The following is a 26,492-nucleotide window of genomic DNA, read 5'->3' on the forward strand; positions in this document are numbered from 1 at the left end:
GAGCTTAGTGGGCTGTCAGTTAAGTTATTCAAAGGTCAGTTGAGATTAGTGGGCAGTCAGCTGAGCCGATCAATGGTCAGTGAGCTTAGTGGGCGGGAAGCTGAACAATCAAAAGTCGGTTGAATTTAATTTCCGGTCAGTTGAGCTTATTGGGCGGGCTTTTGAGCCAATCAATCGTCAGTTGAGCTTAGTGGGCGGTCAGTCGAGCCGATCAAAGGTCAGTAAAGCTTAGTGGGCTGTCAGTTCAGGCAAATTGAAGGTCGGTTGAGCTTAGTGGGCGTTCAGTCAAACCAATCAAAAGTTGGTTGAGCTTAGTGACCGGTCAGTCGAGTCAAAGATCACTTGGACTTTTGAAATTAGCGGGCGGTCAGTTGAACCAATCAATGGTCGGTTCAGCTTAGTGGGCTGTCAGTTGAGCAAATTAAAGGTTAGTTGAGCTTAATGTGCGGTCAGTTGAGCCAAACAAAAGCCGGTTGAGCTTAGTGGGCGGTCAGACAAGCCAATTAAAAATTGGTTGATCTTAGTGAGCGATCAGTTGAGCCAATCAAAAGTCGGTTGAATTTAATTGCCGGTCTGTTGAGCTTAGTGCGCGGTCAGTCGATTCAATCAAAGGTTAGTAAAGCTTAGTGGGCGGTCAGTTGAGCCAATCATTGGCCAGATGCGCTTAGTGGGCTGTCAGTTGAGCGAATCAAGGATCACTGGATCTTAGTTGGCGTTCAGCTGAGCCAATCAAAGGTCAAATTGAGCTTAGTGGGCGGGCAGTTGAGCCAATCAATGTTCAGTAGAGCTTAGTGAGCGCTCATTAGAGCCGATCAAACGTCGGATCAGCTTAGTGGGCGGTCAGTTGAGCCATCCAAAGGTCGGTTGAACTTAGTGGGCTCTTAGTTGAGCCAATCAAGGGTCAGATGAGCTTAGTGGGCTGTCAGTTGAGCGAGTCATAGGTCATTTGAGATTAGAGGGCTGTCAGCTGAGCCGATTAATGTTCAGTTGAGCTCAGTGGGTTGTAGTCTAGCCAGTCAATGGTCAGTTAAGCTTAGTGGGCGGTCAGTCGAGCCAATCAAAGGTAAGTTGATATTTTGAATTTAGCGGGCGATCAGTTGAATCAATCAATGATCAGTTGAGCTTAGTGTGGTGTCTGTTGCGCCAATCAAAGGTCGGATCAGCTTAGTGGTCGGTCAGTTCAGAGAATCAAAGGTTAGTTGATTATAGTGTGCGGTCAGCTGAGCCAATCAAGCTTCGGTTGAGCTAAGTGGGCGGTCAGTAGAGCCATTCAATATTAATGTGAGTTAGTGAGCGGTAGTCAAGCCAATCATTTGTCAGTTGAACTTAGTGGGCTGTCAGTTCAGCGAGTGAAAGGTCAGTTGAAAGTAGTGGGCGGTCATTTGAGCCAATTAATGGTCAGTTGAGCTCATTGGGCGGTCAGTCGAGTCAAAGTTCGGTTGAACTTTTGAATTCAGCAGGCGCACAGTTGAACCAATCAATGATCAGTTGAGCTTAGTGTGCTGTCTGTTGAGCCAGTCAAAGGTCAAATCAGCTTAGTGGTCGGTCAGTTGACCCAACCAAAGTTCGGTTGAGCTTAGTGGTCTGTCAGTTGAGCCAATCATTCATCAGTTGCGCTTAGTGAGCAGTCAGTTGAGCAAATCAATAGTCACTTAATCTTAGTGGACGGTTAACTGAGCCAATCAATGGTCAGTTGAGCTTAATGGGCGGGCAGTTGAACCAATAAAAAGTCGGTTGAATTTAATTTCCGGTCAGTTGAGCTTATTGGGCGGGCATTTGAGCCTATCAATCGTCAGTTGAGCTTAGTGGGCGGTCAGTCGAGCCGATCAAAGGTCAGTAAAGCTTAGTGGGCTGTCAGTTGAGCCAATTAAAGGTTAGTTGAGCTTATTGTGCGGTCAGTTGAGCCAAACAAAAGTCGGTTGAATTTAATTGCCGGTCTGTTGAGCTTAGTGCGCGGTCAGTCGATTCAGTCAAAGGTTAGTAAAGCTTAGTGGGCGGTCAGTTGAGCCAATCATTGGTCAGATGCGCTTAGTGGGCTGTCAGTTGAGCGAATCAAGGATCACTGGATCTTAGTTGGCGTTCAGCTGAGCCAATCAAAGGTCAAATTGAGCTTAGTGGGCGGGCAGTTGAGCCAATCAATGTTCAGTTGAGCTTAGTGAGCGCTCATTAGAGCCGATCAAACGTCGGATAAGCTTAGTGGGCGGTCAGTTGAGCCATCCAAAGTCGGTTGAACTTAGTGGGCTCTCAGTTGAGCCAATCAATGGTCAGATGAGCTTAGTGGGCTGTCAGTTGAGCGAGTCAAAGTTCGGTTGAGATTGGTGGACAGTCAGCTGAGCCGGTCAATGGTCAGTTGAGCTTAGTGGGCGGTCAGTCGAGCCAATCAAAGGACAGTTGAAATTTTCAATTTAGCGGGCGGTCAGTTGAATCAATCAATGGTCAGTTGAGCTTAGTCTTCTGTGAGTTGAGCCAATCAACGTTCGGATCTGCTTAGTGGGCTGTCAGTTGAGCCAATCATTGGTCAGTTGCGCTTAGTGATCTGTCTGCTGAGAGAATCAAAGGTTAGTTGATCTTAGTGGGCGGTCAGCTAAGCCAGTCAAAGGTCGGTTAAGCTTAGTGGCCGGTCAGTAGAGCCATTCAATATTAATTTGAGTTAGTGAGCGGTAGTCAAGCCAGTCATTTGTCAGTTGAGCTTAGTTTGCTGTCAGTTGAGCTTAGTTTGCTGTCAGTTGAGTGACTGAAAGATCAGTTGAAAGTAGTGGGCGGTCAGCTGAGCCGATCAACCGTCTGTTGAGCTTAGTAAATAGTCCGTTGAGCCAATCAAAGGTCATAAAAAGCTTAGTGCGCGGTCAGTTGAGGCAAAATAAGGGTCGGCTGAGGTTATTAGGCGGTCAGTTGAGCAAATTAAGGGTTAGTTGAGCTTATTGTGCGGTCAGACCAGCCGAACAATAGCCGGTTGAGCTTAGTGGCCAGTCAGTCAAGCCAATCAAATGTCGGTTGAATTTAATTGCCGGTCTGTTGAGCTTAGTGGGCGGTTAGTTGAGCCAATCAATGTGAAGTTGAACTTAGTGCACGATCAATCGTTCTAATCAATGGTCAATAGAGCTTAGTAGGCGGTCAGTCGAGCCAATCAAAGGTCAGTAAAGTTTAGTGGGCGGTGAGTTGAGCTAATGAAAGGTCAGTTGATCTACTGAAATTATTGAGCGGTCATTTGTCGCAATCAATTGTCAGTTGAGCTCAGTAGGCAGTAGTTCAGCATATCAAAGGTCGGCTGAGCTTAGTGGGCGGTCATTCAAGCCAATTAGAAGTTGGTAGAGTTTAGTGGGCGGTCATTTGAGCGAATCAAAGGTCAGTTTTTCTTAGTAGGCGGTCAGCTTAGCCAATCACACGTCAGTTGAGCTTAGTGGGCGGTAGTCAAGTCAATCAATTGTCAGTTGAGCTTAGTGAGCTGTCATTTGAGCGAGTCAAGGGTAAGTTGAAATTAGTGGGCATGCAGTTGAGCCAATCAAAGGTCGGTTGAATTTAATTGCCGGTCAGTTGAGCTTAGAAGGCGGGTAGTTGAGGCAAATTAAAGGTCGGTTCAGCTCAGTGGGCGGTCAGTTGAGTCAATCAATGGTCGGTTGAGCTTAGTGGGCGGTAGTCGATCCAATCAATTGTCAGTTGAACTTAGTGGTGAGTAGTTGAACATATCAAAGGTCAGTTGACCTTATTGTGCGGTCAGTTGAGCCAAACAAAAGCAGGTTAAGCTTAGTGGGCGGTCAGTTGAGCCAATCAATGGTCAGTTTAGCTTAGTGAGTGGTAGTCTAGCCAATCAGTGGTCATTTGAGCTTAGCGGGCGGTCAGTTGAACCAATCAATGGTCAGTTGAGCTTAGTGTTCTCTCAGTTGAGCCAATCAAAGGTCGGATCAGCTTAGTGGGCGGTCAGTTGAGCCTACCAAAGGCCAGTTGCGCTTAGTGTTCTGTCAGTTGAGCGAATCAAAGGTCGGTTGAGCTTATTGGGCGGTCAGTCGAACCAATCAAAGGTCAGTAAAGCTTAGTGGGCGGTCAGTTGAGGCAAATTGAAGGTCGGTTGAGCGTAGTGGGCGGTCAGTTAAGCCAATTAAAGAATAGTTGAGCTTGTTGTGCGGTCATTGGAGCTAAACAAATGCCGGTTGAGCTTTGTGGGATGAAAAAAAAGTTAAAATACTACTTTTTGGTAGTTGAAATTGTTTTACCCGTTCATTATTAACATATTTTACTGTTTAATTATCATACCTTCATTTTACCAGATCTGAGAAGTCTTTTTTAAACTGTTTTGACATTTTAGTTTTTTTTTAATTTGGGTTGTAGTTCCATCACATGCAGTGGTTGTGAGAAGTGCAGCATTTATATTTGTGTGTAGAGGAAAGCAAAATATTCTTACCTTGAGGTTCAAAAAGAAGTTCCTGTTCCGAAAACGGGAAGCCAGTTATTTTAACGTGACTCTCAGCGGCAATTTCTTAGATGTTCGCCATGTGAAATATCTTCGCTGATAGAATCTCGCACTCTCCCCAGCACAGTTCTTTAAAAAAATTTACGATTTACTTCATTTATTTCGAAACGTTCATTACTTCATATGCGTATGCAAAATTCTGCTGTAATTATTTTCTTCATCTCTCACCTAATCGTAATCCTCTTTTTTTTTTTGCAGTAAAATACCGCCCTAAACCAGAAGCCATCAATCTTTCAATTGAACTGCATCATTGCTGCGGTCACTCATCTGGTTGTAAATTAGCGACTAGTTTGTTTGGCTCTCTTGGTTGCATTAAAAGGTTTTTCATCTCCACCTCAATTACTTCCTATTCCGGGCTGATGGGGGCTAAAAAGCACGAAACTGCAGTCCTCGGATGAAATGACTGAGTGGCTAGGTATTTTATGTAAGCAATTAATTGTTAAAGGGTTCTAATTACATTAGCACACAAAGGAATCTCAGAAAGGAACACGGATAATTTTTTGTGCCAATTTTTTAAGCGTGTAATTTTTTTTAGTATGGAACAGGTTTATGGTAAAGTTTCTTTACGGTAACTTTGTGCTACTTCTAAAATACATTCACACTAAATAGAATCAAATAAAAGTATAATAATAATAATAAATAAAACGGAACAGACTTCAAAACTACAGATTACAATTGCGCTAAAAGGAAAAAGTATATTCTTGGAACACGATCTACAATTATATTTTTAAAAATAATTTTTTAAGCTGGAGAGAAAATAAGATATTATATTATGGCAACAAATGATTTTACAGCTATAAATGCAAACGGAACCAGTTGCTTCAGTAACGTTCACATGCATTAGACTTTAATGACAGCATATTTGAGCAACGGTATAAATGTTTCCTTCCTAACTTTGTATGGATTTTCCGGATAATATGAACGAAGTATGATTGCACGTGATTTTTACTTTTTGTTTTTGCTCAAAATTCAAAAATTATATTTGAAGGTATCGATGGTGTTCAAAGAATAAAATTGTTTCCCTTTTTAGTGCAATTTAATCTGAAGTTCTGAATTCGGTTCTTTTTTTTTTTTTTTGTCATAATACGTCTAACTAACGCATCCTGAATTTTTACGCAATTTGAAGGCATTAAACATCACATTGTCCAACTCAAAAAAAAAGTTTTAAATGGTAAACACGTTACTTCACCGTCCGACCTTTTTATAAGGGTTGATACAACCGATGGATCGTTACATCCAGGGTTGCCAGATTTAAGAAGGGTAATTACGGGGCAGGATAATAGGAGTAAAAAGGGGGAGGGGCTTATTTTTGAGACGTCGCTGTAATTTCAATCTCAACAAAGCATTAAGCCTCACAAAATGTCGCCTATCAAGGTGTAAAAATCATTTTCATTGCGAATGGAGACACATTGGCAGATATATTTTTCCAATATTAGTCAATGAGCAAAGAAGCAACCATTCGGCTCCTCATGGTCTGCCGCCAAAACAAAAACATATAAACCAATTCAAAACAAAAACATTTTTTTTGTTTGCTGCCACATGATTTTCAAATTGCTCATTTTATTTTACATTTTTTTTGTTAACTCTATTTTTTCCTTTAAAATGTCCCGTTCTGTAAAAAATTGTTATCAGCTAGAATACGAGATTTTAGCCGTCCCGTAAGGAAGTTCCCCGGGACGTGGGAAAACTTTTCAAAATACGGGACTGTCCTTTGAAATCCGGGACGTTTGGCAACCCAGGTTACATCCTGGGGTTGCTGTAGCGATGTTTGACTGTTTTTGCTGGTGCTTGCCGGGCTGCAACCTCTTCGCAGCCTGGTGTAAACAAATAATTTGTTACTTTAATAGACGCTTCAGTGACGTATATTCATAATTTACGCATCAAATTTAAGCTACTGGTAACCGTCGTATAACACGGTTACTTCGTTCCGTGTAGTATCGAGACCGTGTTATACGAGACTTTTTTAAAAATAACACTTTGACTTATTTTTAATAGTAATTATGCATGTGCATGAGAAAAACCAAGTTAAAATGTGTCGTGTTAGAGCGAAACTGTGTTATTGGAGACTTAGAAATAATGTAAATCAAGGGATGTGTACCGTGTTACATCGAAACAAAGTCTCATTAAAAAAAAGTAAAAATCTATAAGAGTTATCAACCATTAATAAATTAAACAAAAATGAAATTCCAATTTTTTTATGAATATAACATTCGAGTTATATCAAAACCATGAAGTATGAAATTCAAGTTTCGTACCGTGTGATATCGAAACCGTGCTATAATAATCGCAAATTTAGTAACGTGTAACACAGAAACCGTGTTAAAATAATCGCAAATTTGGTACCGTGAAATATCGAAACCGTGTTGTAGAAGTACCGTGCTATGCGAGGGACGCCTATATTTGTTTCTAGACATGACAAACTACTTCTGCCAATGTTAAAGTGACTGAAAATAGGCTAGTGAGGAGAGGTTACAGAAAAAAAAAAAAAAATGCGGAGGAGAACCCGAAAACTAAAAACCGTCCTTCCCTCTTTCCCCCTCCACAATGTTTCAAAATAATTTTATTCTAAATGTTATTATTTTTTTTAAAGATCCCTTAAGACCAATTAATTTGTTAGGAACATGAATAGCATGCACTAATATACTTTGAATGTGGACGTAAAATATCATTAACATGTCAAGCCAATTAAATAATAAACCCTATATAAATTTACCGAGATGCTATAAAATGAGCGGTTTTAATTTGGAACATTGTCATAATGATTATTGTTACTAAATAAACCCATAATTGACCTTAAGTTTTTGGTTAATCTGTTTATATTTTAACTATAAATAGTATGTAATTAAGAAATTTATAGCTTCATAAAATATAAGTTTTATTAAAGTATTCAGAAAGTATTTCTTTACGAATTTCCAAGTAGTTGCTGATTTGTTTTTAAAACCGTGAAACAGTTGAGATAATATTTTGATAATAAATGTTACTTCCATTGATATTGCAGCTTTGACAAAGTACTGCGTGTTTCCTTCCATTTTTCATTCTTTACAAGCTGAATAAGAAATATATCGTTTCGCAAAGGCTTCCTGAATAAAAATGACTCTCCAAGGTAAGTCTACATACATATATATATGTATATATATTTTTAATGTTAACTATTGATTCCATCAAAGAATATTTCACAAATTTCGATATTCCTCCCCTTGAGTTCGAAACCAATGAGTAAAATTTATTTTGGACACTCTGGCCTTCGACTCCATATCGGTATTAGTTCTTTAGCAAAGTAAAACGCTTTTATTCCAATATGATTTTCACTTTGTGTTGTTTTTAAATAACTAAAAAAAAAAAATCTTCATGATCTAGCAAAAAAAAAAAGTAGTGAATGAAATACAGTGCTGTGCAAATTAGTTGGGACAAGGACTCTGGATCCTTGTTACTGCAACTTGCAAGTCTCAACCTGCCCAAAACTGTCTTCTACTTGTCTGAACTTGTTTCTTATGTATTGAGTACGACCAATTCGTCAGTTGGACATTGATTAATAAAGCTTGGTTGTGTTCACATGTGTTTCTTCTTTCTCTGCGAATTGCAGGACTTTAAAGCGATTTTCAGTATTTTTTTATTTTTCAGTTATAATGGATATTACCCCACGCAAAAGAGCAAAAATAATCGCACTTAGTGAAAACACCTCTTTCACAGTTAGGAAGATAGCAGAGGCTGTTGGGGTTGGAAAATCAAGTGTTTCACGGATTATAAAACTCAATGAAACAACGGGGTCAGTGGAGGCATACAGGAAAGGGCGCTGCGGACGGAAACGTAAGACCACACCAAGAGATGATGCTCTGATCCACAGAATGAGTGTCATGGACCCTAAAAAGACCAGTGGCGATATTACAAGCGCCATCGCTGACCATGGCGTGGAGGTAGATGAGTCTACAGTTCGTCGCCGCCTTCTTGAGCGTAGTCGTCGTGCGCGACGCCCAATCAAAAAACAGCTCCTGACAAGTGAAATGAAGAAAAAAAGATTCAAGTGGGCACAAAAACAAAGATTGGACTGTGGAACAGTGGAAAAAAGTTATTTTTTCTGACGAGACTCACTTCGAAGTGCATGGATACAGAGCAAGTGTCGTTCGTCGCACAACTGGAGAGCCTCTTCGACCAGGACACATCCAGCAAGCCCCCAAGCACCCCCCAAAAGTGATGTTTTGGGGCTGTTTCACTGCCTCAGGGCCAGAAACCCTTCATCCCATCGAAGGGATGATGAATAGTGAGAAATACATCAAAGTATTACAAGAAAAACTCATCCCAACACTGCGGAGGAGGTTTCCGGAAGGCGACTGTGTGTTTCAGCAGGACCTGGCACCCTGTCACAATTCCAAGCTGACCAAAAGCTTTTTCGCTTCAGAAAAGTTGTCATTGCTTGAGTGGCCGGGCAACTCACCAGATCTGAACCCAATAGAAAACTTATGGGCGATATGCAAAGCAAGAATGAGGAGAATGCATTGTACAACCAAAGTGAAGTTAATAGAGAGTGTGATTAAAGTGTGGTTTCGCGATCCAGAAGTAAAAGAAATGTGTGAAAGACTAGTCAGTTCGATGTCAAAGAGAGTAAGAGCCGTGATTAAAGCAAAAGGTGGACATATCAATTATTAATGTATAGATAATAAATAAACAGCTTTATGAATAATTTTTAAATTTTCCTGCTTGTCCCAATTAATTTGCACAGCACTGTAGTTAAATTATGCATACCTTTGGGGGAGGGGATCTGCCCCCCCCCAAAGGTATGCATAATTCCCCTCCTCCCCTGAAAAACGCTGCGCTTGCTACCTCTTAAATATTACTTAGAATGAAAGAGTTGGCGGGTTACACCATTCGTTCTACAAGGATTTAGAAGGATGTATGAGTGTGTAATGCCACTGCACATGCGTCCTTTGTTAGTGTTCTCAACCAACGAGGCAGAAACAGTAGATACGGATTTCCAAAACTCCAAAAGAAATATAATTAATAGCATTTTGTCTGGTTCCATTTAAAATACAATTTACTTATAAATCATTTATTCCAAAATGAGAGGTGTTTTTCCTCTATAAAACTAAAACAAGTTTTTACTAGGGGGGGGGGTGAAAAATTAAAATTCCAGCTATGTATGCATGTGTATATATATATATATATATATATATATATATATATATATATATATATATAAAATAATAATAAAAGTGAAAAATATTGAAAAGACCACACCAAGAGCCCATAGATGCGCATCGCAGCAAAACTAAAAAGCCAAGTAAATAGAAAATTAAGCAAACAGAATTACAAATATTAAAACAAATTATAAATAACAAATGATGATAAAAAGGAAAAATGCAAACAGCTATTAAGTAGTAATAGAAAAAGAGTGAATCCAGAGCTCATCAGCCGTGGAGGATTCATTAATTATGGTCACAAGAATAAAATTTTAACTATAAACTAGAAGAGAATGCTTAAGCTCCAGGGGTACATGTAATATAGAGTAACAATGGGCAGACGCACCACTTGTTAAGCTAAAAACAATAAACTAGAGCTCAAACCTAAAACTAAAAGCAGGGGGTTTCGCCTCGACTAATTAGGAAAACAAGTTCCGATAATTAGCCTTCCACGGGACAGTACCTGCCAATAACAAAATTGTCTTACCTTGAAATCCAAGTAAACATATCCTGTCCGTTGTTCAGCATGATAAAAAAGCCTATCCATTCGTCAACAAAACATTAAAAATATAAAAACCATGTCCAAAAAACAGTGCAAAGACGTACCAGGTCGCTTGTTTCGCACGTGTAAAAATTTTATCCACTACGGTGATTCATAAAAAAATGGTTTGTCACGGTTGTATCATACATTTACACAGTTAAACAGTTTCAAAAGAAGCGAAATGTTCATCGAAGGCTATACTTAAGCAGATGTTTTCAACTAGATTTTTAGGGAAGTTATTATGAAAAAGTAAGTTTTTGAGTACTGAAATTTCTTGCTTAAATGCAGAAATGGTGTTGCAAATTCTTTTAATTCTGATAGCTTGCGAAACAATAGTAAAAAGGTTTTTATTGGCATTATTGGCATACAGTAAGCCATAAAGTATTATGCAAGTCCAATGTTGGAGTTGATGATAAAAATAAAAAATATACTGGTGAATTTAATAGAACGAATAGAAATCGTGAGTTTTTATTGGTCCTTTGCAAAGGATGTTGGAGTTATTGTTGAGGATGAGGAGAAGCTCAGTTTCATTCTAGTTACCCTTAGCACACTTAAAACAGACTTAGTCATTTAACGTTTACAATTTCTTTTTCAGCTTAAAATGGTTGCTAATTTACCGAAATTGAACTTAGTGAACTGTATAACGTTTACTCAACACACCTTTATATGTTAAAAGTTAAATATATACTTATAGGCTCTCTAAAAGTTTCACAGATATAATCGTTTTGTTTTTTATTTAAAAAAATGTTGTCAACACAAATTTAAAATACGGTAAAAATCTCGTAAATACATCAGTTTAAAAAAAAATAATTCACACTGAAAACATACAGCCTTATCAAATAAAACATCCTTACTCCTTTTTTAGGTGAGCTTGATTTAAATTTAAATAATAGGGGGTGGCCCACTTACCCCTTATCAAAGGGTGAGACACCTGTCTGATTTTTTTAAAAATATAATCGTTAAAAATGTTTGAAATATTTTAGAAAAAAAGGGTTAAATTTTGTTTACAGGGTTTGTCCGGAAAGTAATAGGACTGAGTCGATATAAAAAAAATTTATTGAGCCAATTGTTACAATTCTTTAAAAGCTTTCAAAATAGGCTCCTTCTGCGTCGATGCATCGCTGCCAGCGCGATTTCCAAGCATCGTCACGGTAAGCATTCTCTGGAATATCCTTGAGAGCCGCGGTGCATGCTGCTTGGATCCCCTCTGTTGTCTCATAATGCTTGCCTTTCATCGGCCTTTTCAGGCGAGGAAACAAAAAAAAGTTCAGGGGCCCACATCTGGGCTGTAGGACGGCTGCGGAAGCATTGGGATGCCGGCCTTGGTCAGGTTGCTGTTCGTCGTCGGTGGTCACTTTTGGAACCAACTTCGCGCACACCTTGCGCATGTTCAAATGTACCGTCATAATATCATGAACCACATATTTTGGTAAATTTAACATTTGGACAATTAAAAGAATACTTAGTCAATGGTTTTGAGTTCAAAACTTTGTGCACACGAGTCACACTGTCGGTGTTTGTCGAAGTCGAAGGTCTTCCAGCACGGTCTTCATCAGCGACCTCTTCCCGGCCTGCCAGAAAGGACTGGTGCCACCGAAATTTTTCAACGATTATTTTGGACAAATTACTTTAATTTGGGTTCATCTCTTCCAGGTGCTGCAAGTTTTCTACTTCGTTTACTTTGGTTACTTTTTAGTTGGTCAGTCCTTCTATATTCCTTTAAAATCTTACATATCATAGATTATAAAAGGTTCATTTGAATTGAGTTGAATAGTTTTTTTCTAACTTTAAATGTATTATTAACAAAAAATGTATTTCCTATTTATCACCTTGACGACCCATTTTGAGCAGTAAAAGGCTTTTAAAAGAGCGTAAAGTTATCCGAGCGCCAAGCTCCATACTTGTTACAAACTATATGGGTAACAGGTATGCAAATATTTCCGCTACTTTTTAAAATTCACATTGAATGAAAAGATTACCCTAATTTTTGACCCATATAAAAAAGTATCTATTTTTTCAATGTGTTTAAGATCAATAAATTAAAGAAATAATATCTGAAAAGTTGTTTAAATTGATTTACCCATTCATGAATAATGAGTTTTAGTCTTTTTCATTTGCATGCGTTCATTTTTTCCGACTCAGGGACAAGTTTTGTACAAATAGTTCTGATATTTTATTATTTTGAATTTAGGTAGTATTTCAATGAAACATGATTATATGGTAAGATAAATAAATACCTTTGTGCTGAACAGTAAAGTAAGACAAAACAACGTTAGATGAAGCACAATTTGTCTTACTTTATTGTCTTACTTTATGGTTATATGGTATTTTAAAGGTATTCCCCCCCCCCGCACTCTACTTGGCCTCTTTTAAGTAATGTGCAAAAGAAATTATTGTATTACTTTAACACTAGAAAGACTGATTTAACATCGAACGGAGCTTTATGGAACTTTCTGACTTTTCATTATATGACACTATTTGAATGCTTGTTTAAACATGTAATGATTCGCCTCAGAGTACTGTAAATACTAATCCTTATACCTGGAAAGACGGGAGGGATCGCAGGCCCCGATGCTATTCTCAAATAAAATGAGATTTATTTTTCTTTCTGCTAATTGTTGTATCTTTAAAAAAAAATACTATTCACTCGAGTATAACATGTAACTTCCTCTTTATGCAGCTTGTTGAATATTCAAAAGCTATAAAAAGTGCAGATTGTCTACCAGTCAAACGGTAGCCATTGCTCTAAGACCTATGAAGACATATAAACTAATTATACCTTTTGGCGAGTAAAGACTAAAAACTAAAAGTACTTACGTGCTTTCGCCACTCTTTCAACCACGATTTGACAACGGAAAATTTTTAATTGGGCTGTTTTCGTTATTTCGAGCCTAAAAAAGCCGATGATGAGCTTACTGTTGGGAACTATTTTTTTCCTGTTACAGTTGGTTGTACATACTAAAAGTACGGAAAAAATAAGTCATGAAAAAATAGCTTAAACTTAAGACGAAAAAAAAAATGTTTTTTTTCACGCAACAAAAGATACTTGTGAGGTAGGTTATAAAAATTTGAAAATGCTAGGGTAAGTAGTTGTTACATTGCCCTTTAAAACAAAACAGAAACTGTCTTGTTTTTCTATGGCGTAGAATAACTTTTGCACATTACTTAAGAGGTCAAAGAGATGGATAAATACCTTTAAAAATACCATGTAACCATATTTCATTGACATATATATTTGCAAAATGTAATTTTAAACAACAAATAACTTTCAATTTTTATTAAATATATTTACAAAACATATTTTTTAATAAAAACGACTGATATATTTAAAGGTTTATATCTCTTCTACACATAAAATAAAAGACAGTTTTTGTTACGTTTTAAACGGTAATGTAACGGCTATTTACTCTAGAAATTTCAAATTTTTTCACCTAACAAACACCCCGTTTTTCGGAAAGGAAAAAGCCCATTTTTAATTTTTTCCCAAGTTTAAGCAATTTTTTCGTCATGAAGGACTACTATTATTAATCTTTTTTTTCCTGTACTTCTAGTATGCATAGCTAACTACAACAGGAAAAACTTATTAGATTCCTATTGAAAGTTCCTCATCGACTTAGTCTCAAAATGACGAAAACAGCTTTTTTTCAACAATGATTTGACAACCAAAAATTTCTAATTACGCTAAATTTAAATCTTTTCTCTTTATGCACAAATTAAAGTTCATTCTTTTACCTTTAAAATAAGCCGTTTTTGATCTTCTTACTAATTTAAATAAATTTATTAGAGCTTATTGAAAAAGGATAAAAATAGCCAAATTTTACTCATCCGAGGAGCAAAAAATTGCTATGTCTCAGGAATAAAATTTTTCCAAAAAAACAAAACAAAAAAAATTATAATAATAACAGTTGAGGGGTACAGAATATTGGTACATCTACCTACCAAATTTCATCAAAATTAAAAAAGGTGCGGCACGGTCCCATTTGTTGATTTTAATAAGGAATGACCCAAAGCTAGACTTGCATCTTCAAGTGCGACTTATTTCTTTGAATCTTATAAAAATAAAAACAAATGAGCTATAACTATTCTCAATGCACGAATGTTTTTATGATAAAACAAACTTAGTTGTTAATTAGAGGGCATCGGACTCGGGTTCCCGTATTCCTTGTTTATGACCATGTAATTCTCAGAGAACACGAGGATACGTTCACGTGAAATTTGTGATCCAGATAGTCCTGTGATTGGTTGCTAAGCAGTTTATCATAGGTACCGGAAACTACAAAGCATATTCCTTCCCTTCAGCGTCATGTCCAAATTGTGGAAGTGTGGATGACTAGTGTAGATATCTCAGGATAGTTTAACCTGTTACTGTCATGTTGTGCTAGGAACTATGATGACCATATTCAGTAAATCACCGCCCATTAGCCAGGGCTAAAGCAGAAATACATGAAATACACCGCCAGCTCAGTCATTTCCAGCCGAGGACTGCAGTTTCGTGCCTATTATCACTCATCAGCCCGGCATAGGAAAGTAACTGAGATGGAGATGGAAAACCTCTTAAGGAAGCCAAGAGGGCCAAACAAACTGGTAGCTAATGTAGAATTAGCACAGACCAGACGAGTGACCGAAGCAATGGTTCGGTTCAACTCGAAAATTGATGGCAAGGCATGGTATATTTAGTAAATTACCGCCCTGTGCTAATTCTACATTAGCTACCAGTTTGTTTGGCCCTCTTGGCTTCCTTAAGAAGTTTTCCATCTCCAGCTCAGTCACTTTCCTATGCCGGGCTGATGAGTGCTAATAAGCACGAAATTGCAATCCTCGGCTGGAAATGACTGAGCTGGCGGTGTATTTCATGTATGATGACCATGTCTATTACATTTGATCTTTTGCAAACTAACATCAATATTATGTCGTCAAAATGGACGAAAGACATTTCACCTGCGTTTGTTAAAAAAAAAAAAAAAATCCAATCGCTCTGGACATTGTGCAAGAGTACAGTAATTTTCGCAACTAATAAATCACGTATTCATTTTTTTTTTTTGAGTCAAAACAGTGTTACTATGTTTTATTAAATTCAGAAACAATAAATTGTAGAAACAAAACCGTGCAACAACTATCGTTTTCAATAGTGTGCTTTTATAATCTTTAAACACCTCTTTCTCAGACCTATTTTTGTTAAAAAAAATTGTTTTCAATTCTCTTAAGGTTATTGCTTCTAAAGGAGGTAGTCTTTAACTTTTTGGTGATGTATATTTGGCGCAAAAGTTAGTATGCGTTTGAGTGAGAAAAAGCAAAAGTGAAACCTTTTAAAGCACCTTTTTTTTTTTTTTTTTTTTTTTTGCAACCAAGAGGAAATAAAGCATTAAATGTTTTACGAACAAACATATCTTTAATTCGTCCAATTCGTGCTACTAGGAACTACGTAATTTTTTTACTCTTTAAGATTTTTTTACTTATTTAAAGTGCCTTCTAGTAAGCTAACCATTTGAAAAAAATTCAAAAATATTTCAAGCAAAAAATTTCGTAAAAGTTCAAAATGCACAGGGTTTTTGCTTTTCCCATTTTAGTTAGAAAAAATAAGTTCACTAAATTAACTTTTTATTTCTACAGAAACAATTTTCCATTATAATCAAAAAATGTCAATATTATTTCATTGTATATTTTTAACATTACTGGCTGCAGTAAATAAAAAAAAAACTATTACAATATAAAAAAGGCTATCATATAGATTCGTACAAACCAAAACATTTAACTATTTCGAACTTGTCCTTGTGATGTGGATTTATTTCCCATACAGTGGGAGTTCGAATTATAAGGACACGCAGAAAATATTGCACAGTAAGAAAATCATTTCTAAAAAAAATGAAGTGAAATGTATGCAAAAAATGCCTTTTAATGCTAGAAATCATAGTGGAATGCTGAGTATTTGAAAATACAAAATATAAATGATTTGCCGTGATTAATGAAAAATGTCATTGTTAAAACTGAACAAAATAAGGACAACGAGCATTTTTCCCTGAAAAATCTGTAATCAATAATATCCCCCTTTTTCTCAATCATTTTTATCGGAACGCTGAAGAACATTCTTGGAAATTTTATCCTGGCTTTCTCGATATTGAATACCATTCGTCTGATTTCGGGTGCCATACTATCTCGCAAAGTTGCCATTAAACTTAGATCGAGCGTTTTGTCTGACCAGTACAGTAATTGCAGGAAATAAGCATCAAGAAATGATTTTGAGGTTTGAGATTCATGGTAATTAGGCAGTATCCTGCTAGAAGAAAGTGCTTAAAATCTTATTTAATGATGTTTTTCATTAAAAAAAAATCAGTACAACGAAATTACGCATCAGAATTAATTTTGCTCAACAAAAATGAATTATGTTGCGCATTGTCTGTTGTAATATTGGAATAGTTTCCGTCTGTTGCGAACCTTCCTCAGATCATTACTGAGCCGCCTCCAAATGTACGGTTTGAGATTTTTTTCCCCTTCACACATCGTACTAGAAGTGCAAAAACCGTGTAGTCCGTCCTTATTAAGCTTTTCCTCATCAGAAAATATTACATAGTCCCCTTTTTTACCAATAACAACGCACCCTTGGTCTCTTATAAACATTTTTAAGAGTCGGCCCTAAAATTAGTTTCAGATCACGTCTCAGAGATTAGTCTCAGATCAACTTTTTCTCTTTTCGTAAAACATGTTGAAACAATTCAATAACTGCATCGTAACTTGAATTCCCATGTAACATCACTTGATATTTGTTTTTTGGAGCAAGCTCGTCTCATTATCCTGTGTTTCACACGTACAGACACAGATTTCCTACCTGTTCCTCTTTGTGGTCCTTATATGCCGGGATTTCTGAGACGGCTCTGATCGATCTCTGTCTATTTATATTTGTTGCTATTTGACCGTCAGTAAGTTGTGAAGTGTTTAACCCGTAACAGGGGAGGTACGGTCTCACAGATCGCTCGAAAGTTCATCCCACCAACCCTATTTTATTTTCAGTCCGATTGTATGGTTTTTCCCAATAGCAATTTTTCCCAATTTTATTTTGTAACCTTGAACACCTCCCTTGATCATCAGTACCTTTTGGAGAGTACATCACAGGTTTAAATATCATTTCATTCTTTAGAAGCGGTCTGCGAGACCAAACCTCCCTCTTCAGTGTTTAAATTTTCGGCAGTAGTAAACATTGGCTCTTAACGTTAGAACCACGGAGATAGGTTCATTTATTGTATCCGCGTTACGTGGAAAAATGCAAAACATTCTAGATGAGGTTGAGGGTTGTTTGAAATTGTAACAAAAGTTACGTAATGATGTCCTAGGGACAATGAGGGTTGAATTATTCCTGAAAATGCGGTGCGAAATACTAGAAGTTAATGGGCTGTCAACATTTTCCCGTAATGTGATGTAATTATTTTTTTTGGTATTAAAATGTTCTGCATAGATTGAAAAACTAAAATAAAATCATTAATTGATAATAGATTTATTTTTATTACGAGTGGTAAATAACTAACTGCAACGTATGATTTCTTTGAAAAATCGAAAGGCTCTGGTTAAATTTCCTCGGAAAAGGCATATTTCAATTCAAAATTTAAAAATAAAAAAGTTTTCCGTGTAGTGCTAATAAAAGTGAGAAAAACATTTAAGAGATTACAGGAATGTATCCGAGTTACACGATTTTTAAAAAAAATTGAAAGTTGATCGGTCTCTGAGATATAAAATATCCAAAAATGTGCAATAGATTGATTTTGCTCCAATCGCAATGAGCGATTTTCATAATTCTTTTTTAAAGGATTGCATGCTTTAAATTTTTGATAGTAAAAATGCTTTCTGAATGGAAAATTCACTTTTTCACTCAACTTGTTCTATTATCCCTTACTCTGAGCTTACTAAAAGTCGTTTGCCGTATCACCTTCTCACGCTTTTAATCATGTTCTGCTTAGTTTATTTAAAAAAAAACTATTTCAGTTATCTTCAAGGACATGATTCGTTTTATTTTGATCTCTATCTCAAGTCCCGCCCCCCTTGTTGTTATAATACTAGCTAACGGCATGAATTGAAAATGGGCTCTATGTTAAAGAAAAAACTCTAATTGGAGGGGGGGGGGGTTGAACTCCCAAAACTATTGGCTTTAACAGAAATTACCAATCTGTACCCACAATCTCCATAATGTAAATTCTGGTTGCGCTAGTATCTGGTGCAAACTTGAAAAACGTCTGCATTTTCTCAGAGCTACAGAAGACATCGCTGTCATTTTAACTCGCTCTGCTGAACCTATTAATGCATTTAGACTTTTAAAACTATTTTTCTCTCGTACACCTACATCTCATCTAACTTTTGGCTGCTTCTGGATCATCTGAATGAGTCAATTCTATTATTATTTGCTCAATTTTGAAAAAAGTTTCGATCCCCAGTAACAGACACCGAAAATTCGGATGACACCCAGCAACAGATAGGATGAGGAAAGGGTGAGTACCCTAGTAGCACAAAAAACCGAACGACGTAGAAAAACTTTCAAAACCAATATAGAACTATATTTTCACCGACGTCGAACTACTTAAAAACTTGCCACTTCCGTTACGTTCACGAATATCGGCCCAGAACATTCAGGAATAACGGTCCTGAATATTCAGAAATAACGGTTCTAAAACCGATCGACGTAGAAAAATTTTCAGAAACTACATAGAACTATATTTTTACCGACGTCGAACTACGTAAAAACTTGCCACTTCCGTTATGTTCACGAATATCGGCCCTGAACATTCAGGAATAACGGTGCCGAATATTCAGAAATAACGGTTCTAAAAACCGATCGACGTAGAAAAATTTTCAGAAACTACATAGAACTATATTTTCACCGACGTCGAACTACGTAAAAACTTGCCACTTCCGTTACATTCACGAATATCGGCCTTGAACATTCAGGAGTAACGGTTCTGTATCGTCACCCCAATTGCTATAAGGCGACAATATGTCATTTTTTTAGATACAATAATTTATAAATAAAGAGTTTTTACACTTCTTTCAAAACATATTCATCATAATAGCGGTTGATTTTATTAAGTGAGAAGGTTTTGTACTATTGCTCGGCACAAGCATGCAATTTCATACATCAGATGCATTTGTGTTCAAGGTACATGAAGCTTAAGCATTTTCCCGATTTTATTAAAGTGAAACCGTGCTTTCTATTTACGTACTTAAAGTACAATGAAATATTAAGAAAAAACCCTTTAAAAAAAGGAGAAAATAAACTTTTTAACTCAATATTGAAAGAAAATTGGCCTTTTTCTAAAATTCTTAAATGAAAAAACAAGTAAATTGAAATTTAATAAATAATAATTAATAAACTAGGATTAAATAAGACGGTTAAAATATTTCACGTTTTGTAAATACGATGGCTTTTGCATTTTGCAGTATAATGCAGCAAAAATTTCAGAAATAATTTCTGCTTAACATTTTTTTGTCAGTAAATAAAAAGTAGTAAAAATAAAGCTTTCTTACAGTAAAAAAACAGTCAACCTTCAAATTCCAATAAATATAAAATAATCATTAAATATATTTTACTTATTATGCATAAATCACCATACCTATAAATGACATCTTCAATAAAACAATAACCACATCAGTAAAAACAGTAGAAAGAACTGAAAAATAAGAGTATACTTATGTTTCTTCTAAGCATGAGACTACAAACTGAAATTGTACTTTTTCAGCAATACTTTTTAGTAGTAATTTTTAAAAGCAGTAAGAGAGGAATGCAGGTTGAGGCTCTTAGATTTTCTTTTATGCAAGGCATGAAATTACTTAGTAGTTTCTCAGTTTTTGGGAATAAAGTTGTTATTCAAGAGTTAAAGACTACTCGTAGCAAAATACAATATCTTGCCAAAATAAAGAGTAGAAGCAAAACTATTTCTTAAAATATTTATTAAAAACGAATTAAACAGAACTGGTTTACATAGTATATACAGGAAACACTGCATCAGCTGTAAATATATGAAGTCAATTAAACACACTAAGGTAAAGACCGGAGCAACAAAATCTAATCATCCATTCACCATGGAGAATTGGGATTGTTCGCAGCACTCAATCCTTTCCACACATGAAGTCTTCAGAATACTTAACCAAATCTTGTTTTCACGTATTGAAATAGCATAGGGAGCACCAGCTAAAAAACATAAGAATTAAAAACATTAAACATTTTTTACTGTACAAAATAATAAACCATCAATTTTTGGCTATTTTGTGATAGATTATGGAAAAGACATGGAGAATTATTTTTCCTACTTATCGATAACATACAATCAATCGACTGTATACCGAGTAAGAACAATCTGTTTTTAGACAGTCACAGGGGAGAATTGAATTAGTCATGTTGATTGTACCAGTAATGTAATGTTAAAATTGCAAAAAATGCACTTTACTTTGAAATAGTATGAATGGCGCAGCCAAGGAGTTTTGGAGTCGAACCTCCCGAATAGAACTCTCAATTTCAACACATATAGCAGGGTTTAGTTTTTTACCAGGACATGGAAAAAAACTAGGTTTTTTTGCAGGTAGAAACTGTGGTGAAAATCTAGAAAATACTGTCAGCCCTGCTTAATCAGGTAACAGTTGAATGAATACCAAGCTTATATGAATAAAACCTCTAAACCTCTTGGAACCAAATATTTCTCCACAGACGCAATGTTAAAGATCCCCACTTAATCGAATAATTTCCCCCAATAATTATATAATATTGATTAGCTTTTGTTAATATTTTTGTTGAGAAAAATTTTGAACCGACTAGATATCTAGATATAAGCTAAGAACAGCTATTGAAGTAAAAATGTAAAACAATAATTTTCGCTATCAATAGGAGAGGAAACATTCATTTTCCATCAAAATAACTCTTCTAATCCACCTAATTTCTCTTGTCGTTGAGAAATATACACGTTTCAGACAGTAATAAATTGATAAATACAGTACGCTCTTGGTGTCACGAAATCGAAGGAACAGTAAAATATATATATACATATATATAGGCAGAGTTTTCGACATAACAAGGTCATAATCATAATAAAATACTGTTCTAAAAATTAGTCATGATCACTAAAAATAAGTGTAAATATGTAACGAAAAAAAAGTTTTAGTAGAATAACAATTGAAATTTTTTAAATGAGTCAAAATTAGAGAAAAAAGAATGCTCTAGTGAAGTAGCAAAACGTAATAATTATCACGACTAAACTTAGCAAAGATTTCGAATACCAAATTGCAGAATGGTTTCAAATGAGATTCAAGCGCCGAGATACAAAAAAAGGTGCTCAAAAGATTGCACCATTCCTTGTGTCTCTAAAGGGGGTTCCCGCTCATCTCCCCTTTTTATGGAGGTGAAAATAGAGTCAAAAGGTCCAACCAAATGGTGTGAAAAGTTTTAGGTACGTACGTTTTTTAGGCTTCTCTGCAGGCTTGGCAAGGTTTCGGACACTACCAGGGGACAGGACGGTAAAAACCAGGGTTTTTACCGTCCTGTCCAAAACTATATTTATAGAAAAATTTTAGTTTGTGACAAAACAACAAAAACAAAATAAAATGTATCAAAGAAATGTTTTATACTGAACATTTATTCAATGTGAACATTCAACTTATTTATGCAGCTGATTTTAATCTAATTACATAGAAGTTAAATTCTTGATTAAAATTTTAATTTGTATGCATTAATTATTTATTTTTTTGATAAAGTAATCAAATTTCCCTATGTTTATACATGTGCAAATGAAAGTGGGGTTGGCAAGGTTTATAATGCCCTGTTCAAAACCCTTGTGTCCAAAATTATTTTCTGAGAAAATATGACAGAATAAAATGTGTCAAAATTATGTTTTCTTTTTTTTTTTTTGACTATTTAATATATTTATTCAACGTGAACATTCAAGTATAAATATATATGTATTTATACAACTGTTTTTTATCTAATTATGTAGAAATTAAATTCTTCATTAAAAATTTCAATTTGTATGCATGTTTTTTTTCCCAGCCATAAACCAAATTTTTTGACATTTATGCATGTGTACAAAAGAAAATGTTCAAAATATTAGTGAAATAATCGACTTAAATGCAAAAAATTTTACAGTTATAGGATGTATTATACATCAAAAGTATGAACTAAAAAAAGAATATTCGCATGTTTTGAAATGTAAATGTTTAATCATTAATTTCTTGTTCTTTCATCCATGATTTAAAATTTTTTTTTTTAAATTAAGCTTTTTTGGCACCTAAATATTGCACATTTAATAACATTCCTTTGAGTTACAAATGGAACTGAATTTAGTCGTCTTCGTAGCATTGTGAATTTTTTTTTATAATTCTACCAACAGTTACATAAGGAAGTTTTTATGTAATAGAGTTATTGGCAATTTTTTAAAGTATTTTCAAAAATAAACATTTGAGAAAAATATTATCAAATACTCATTAACCTCATTAATATCTATATTAATCATACCTTTTATTTATTTGCTTTCTTCTAATTTTAAAAAATAACATTTTAGTAAAATTTTTGACACAAGCAAAAGTTTTTAAATGATGAATAATTAAATTTCAGATGAAGTTTTGTTTTAAAAACTTATGTGGACATGGAGGTCTATACTACAGTTCCAATGAGTTCAAAATTCATCATGTGTTTGTCTGTGGATCTTAAAGTATATTTGATATTCAGTATTCGGCCAAGTAGTGACAGGTCGAGTATGCGGCACTCGGCCAAAGTGCTCGTCTCTAATAGGGAGAATTCTAAAACATACAAACACTGGCACACTTAAATACAAGATGATTCTTTTGAATAGTTCATTGATAGTTAAGAATCGAGTTTGAAAACTGATAACATTAAAAAATTTCATGATAACAAAAATTATTTGAACATGCAAATGAATAGAGAAAATTGGGACTGAGGGATTTTGATAACAGCAATAAAGGATTGATAACATTGACCCCAATCATATAAGGCAGAGTCTACTGTACATTTTCTATAATATGATTTCTTACCATTTTTGTCCGGGTCTGCAGCAACATTATTGCTTGTTGAGTATATCCCAAAACTAACTTTCCTGCAGATTTTTCAAACACTAACTAGGTAACAAATCTGTAATAGAAAAAGAAAAATGAATGCAAACAACAGAACTATCCATAAACTAAACACACACAAAAGGGGGTAGGTACTTTACATAAATTAGACAAACATCAAAGTTAGAAATCAGTAAAAATCCTACTGGTCCTTCGTACAAGTCAACATGAAAATGTACTAGTCTGCAGACATCATTGGTCCGCTTTAAATTTAACCAATAAATATGTGTGTACGTAAAATTATTTACGCTTTAGGATTGCATTCATTAAGTAATCTTTACTAATAATGAAACTGAAAGTCTGTATTTGGATCTCTGTCTATTACGCGTATAGCGCCTAGACCATTTGGCCGATTTCCATGTAATTCGGCGAACACCTCAAAGCGATTTTTTCAAAATTCGATTTTGTTCTTTTTCTATTTCAATTTTAAGAACATTTTACCAAGCAAATTATCATAACATGGACAAACAAATGCCAACGATATGTGCCAAGGGTCGAGCAAATTAACATAGCAAATTGACGAGGAATTCATCATCCATCATTTGTAAATATACAGGCGAACCAAATGACCTTTTAATTTTCTACGACGTGCAAAGCCGTCCGGGTACCACTAACTTTAAATATAACTTTCTTATTTTTAGCTAATTGATTTAACATTAAATAAAGCACTACATTCAAAAATTTTTGTTTGGCCATAAACATTTAAATTTTAAACAGCCAAGTGTTATGTCTGAAAACTAATTTCATTAATCAACCCTTAAAATGGGCTACCAAAAATTTGATAATTTAATTTTGCCATTTTTACTTAGTTTCAAATGCTGAATAAAATGTGGATGATTCATATAAATTATGTACTTGTACAGCGATTTGAAAAAAAAAAAAAAAAGTCAATGAATGGTTTGGCTAATAATTAGTTCAGGCATCAACCAGGCTTATGCTTTTGAATTTTTTCTAGCAAAGTGTGATCATAAATTGCCAGGCGCTGGTGGTACAGAGGACCACTGATTTTTTTTTTTTTTTTTGTGGTCTGATGCAGGTTTCACTGGTCTGGGACCAGTGGACCAGCCATAATTTTGAACGCTGAACATTTTGCACTATTAACAACAAAATGAACTAATTTCATACACAAAATAAGTGAAACTAGAAACATTTTTTAGTGTTCAAAACCTAAAAGCCCTTGCACTGAAATACAAAAACAAAATTTTGAGCAGCAAAGGTAAACACACTTTGAATCGATATCTAATATTTGAATTGAAACACTGACACAATGCATTTTAAACCAGAAAAACTACTCCTTTTTTTCCCCAATAATAGTGAAATCCTTTTCCTCATTTAGTAAAAAGGGACCCTTGTCGAAGTGTACCAATAAAGTTATTTCATCCACCCCAGATCAATATAAAATGCATTGGATTAAAATGAAACTGAGAAACTAATTCCTAATCCTAAGTAGAAAGGGGAAGTCTGCAAAAATTATTTGCATCTTAAAATGATAATCAAGAAAATGCATTTCAACAAAGTACTTCAAAAAAACTTACAGGACCAAAATAGTTTGGAACATAAAACCATCTTAGATGCATAGGAAATAATGTTATTTGTACATTATTTGCTAACAAATCTTATGCAAACATTACTAAATATATATTATTATCTCTGCCATAAACAATAAAACAAATATTAAAGCAAGTGTATAAATTAAAATTTGAAGGGGTAAGAAAAGAACTGAAATTATTGGGGGGGGGGGAATGCTACCTCAATTTTTAAAAGCTGGAAAATAAAAATAACATGGAATAAGATCAACTTAAGTTCAACACACATTCCAAATACTCAACTCACAATAAGAAGAAATAGCGTTGTAAATAATACAAAAATCAGCCAAAAACTACAGAATCATAACATTTTATATTTTGTAATTTTGCTTGTAATGTTACTTACTTAAATTGTAGTGCAAAATGATGTTTCAATATGCTGAATCCAACTTATCAATGGCGATGTTTCTTTCACAAAGTTGCCATGCCGTTTGCCGCCATACAAATACAGAATGAAAGTAGCGTCATCATGATCATGTGACATCCGGTTCCGGAAGTGGTCTTGGTTAAAGTTATACAGATTCACGTCGAAATTGGTCAAAAAACGTTTTTCGATGTTTGCCATTTTTTTCTATTTTACTACTGATTTCTATAAAAATAAGAATATCGCTATATTTTCGTATAATAAAATGACATATTGATTTCAAACGTAAAAATAAGCAGTAAAAACTTCGAGGCATTTCTTTTAAAGATTGTTTCGATATCTGCAGCTTCAAAGTTTTTTTTTTCTTTTAATAATCTGCCAATGAAAATATACCAAAGCAAAAGTATATTTATTTTCCTCATTTGATTTAAAACAGCTTAAATATGAAATTTTTAAAAAATGTCGAAATAAAAACATATTTTGGCACAGAACTATGTTTAGAAAACCATATGGGGATTATTTTATAGATTGATGTCGAAGTATGTCGGTGTCACAATATTTTCTTTCGACATTAAACGACTTTTTCGACGTTCGCAAAATTTTTCTATTTTTCTCCTAAATTGCGTATTTATAAGAAAATTACGAAATAAACGCTTTTAATTATGGCTAACTATTTTAAAAAAATCGAAACAAGAAGTAAAAACCACTTTTTATATAAAGCCAGTGAAAAAAATATACTTCGACATAGTTCTATATTTTAAAAACTGTATCCGTTATCAATCGGGATTCAAAACGTCGATCTATGTCGGTCCTACGTCGTTCTATATTTTTGTGCTACTAGGGTAATGGACATAAATCCTATTTTCTCTTCAAAACGTGCAATAGTTCTTTATTTTTAGATCCAAAAGATTATTAAGCTCAAATGAACATGAAACACTTGCAGACCTCGTGGTGGCTGTTTATAACCTTCCACCACTGCCTTGTAAATACCAACTGGCTCATAAAATTCATTCTGATAACATTAGATGATTGCACCGTATTCACGGGCAGCAGCAACATCAGTTTTACCCGCCTAAAACTTTTGTTATTTAAACCCAAACTTAACGGCTGTCTGTTACTGGACCAATGTCTGCTTTTGGTGCCGTTATCCTACATACAATCTCCATAATGTAAATTCAGGTCGCCCTGTATTATCTGGTGTAAAGTTGAAAATTGTCTGCATCTTCTCATAGCTACAAAAGGTACACGCGCAGAAGTGTGTTAATAT

The 26,492-nt window shown here is 35.1% G+C and overlaps 1 long non-coding RNA gene across 1 annotated transcript; it reads right to left on the reverse strand.

The window, feature by feature from the left end:
• Positions 1-20,138: 20,138 nt before the first annotated feature.
• LOC129232090 (uncharacterized) lies at positions 20,139-25,319 on the reverse strand. Its single transcript, XR_008581321.1, has 3 exons — positions 25,208-25,319; positions 23,198-23,294; positions 20,139-20,351 (listed from the first exon to the last, which is right to left on the reverse strand). It is a non-coding gene; the product is annotated as an uncharacterized LOC129232090 (long non-coding RNA).
• Positions 25,320-26,492: the final 1,173 nt, after the last annotated feature.

This window comes from Uloborus diversus, unplaced genomic scaffold (assembly GCF_026930045.1).
Source record: "Uloborus diversus isolate 005 unplaced genomic scaffold, Udiv.v.3.1 scaffold_106, whole genome shotgun sequence".
Classification (NCBI taxonomy): Eukaryota; Metazoa; Arthropoda; class Arachnida; order Araneae; family Uloboridae; genus Uloborus; species Uloborus diversus.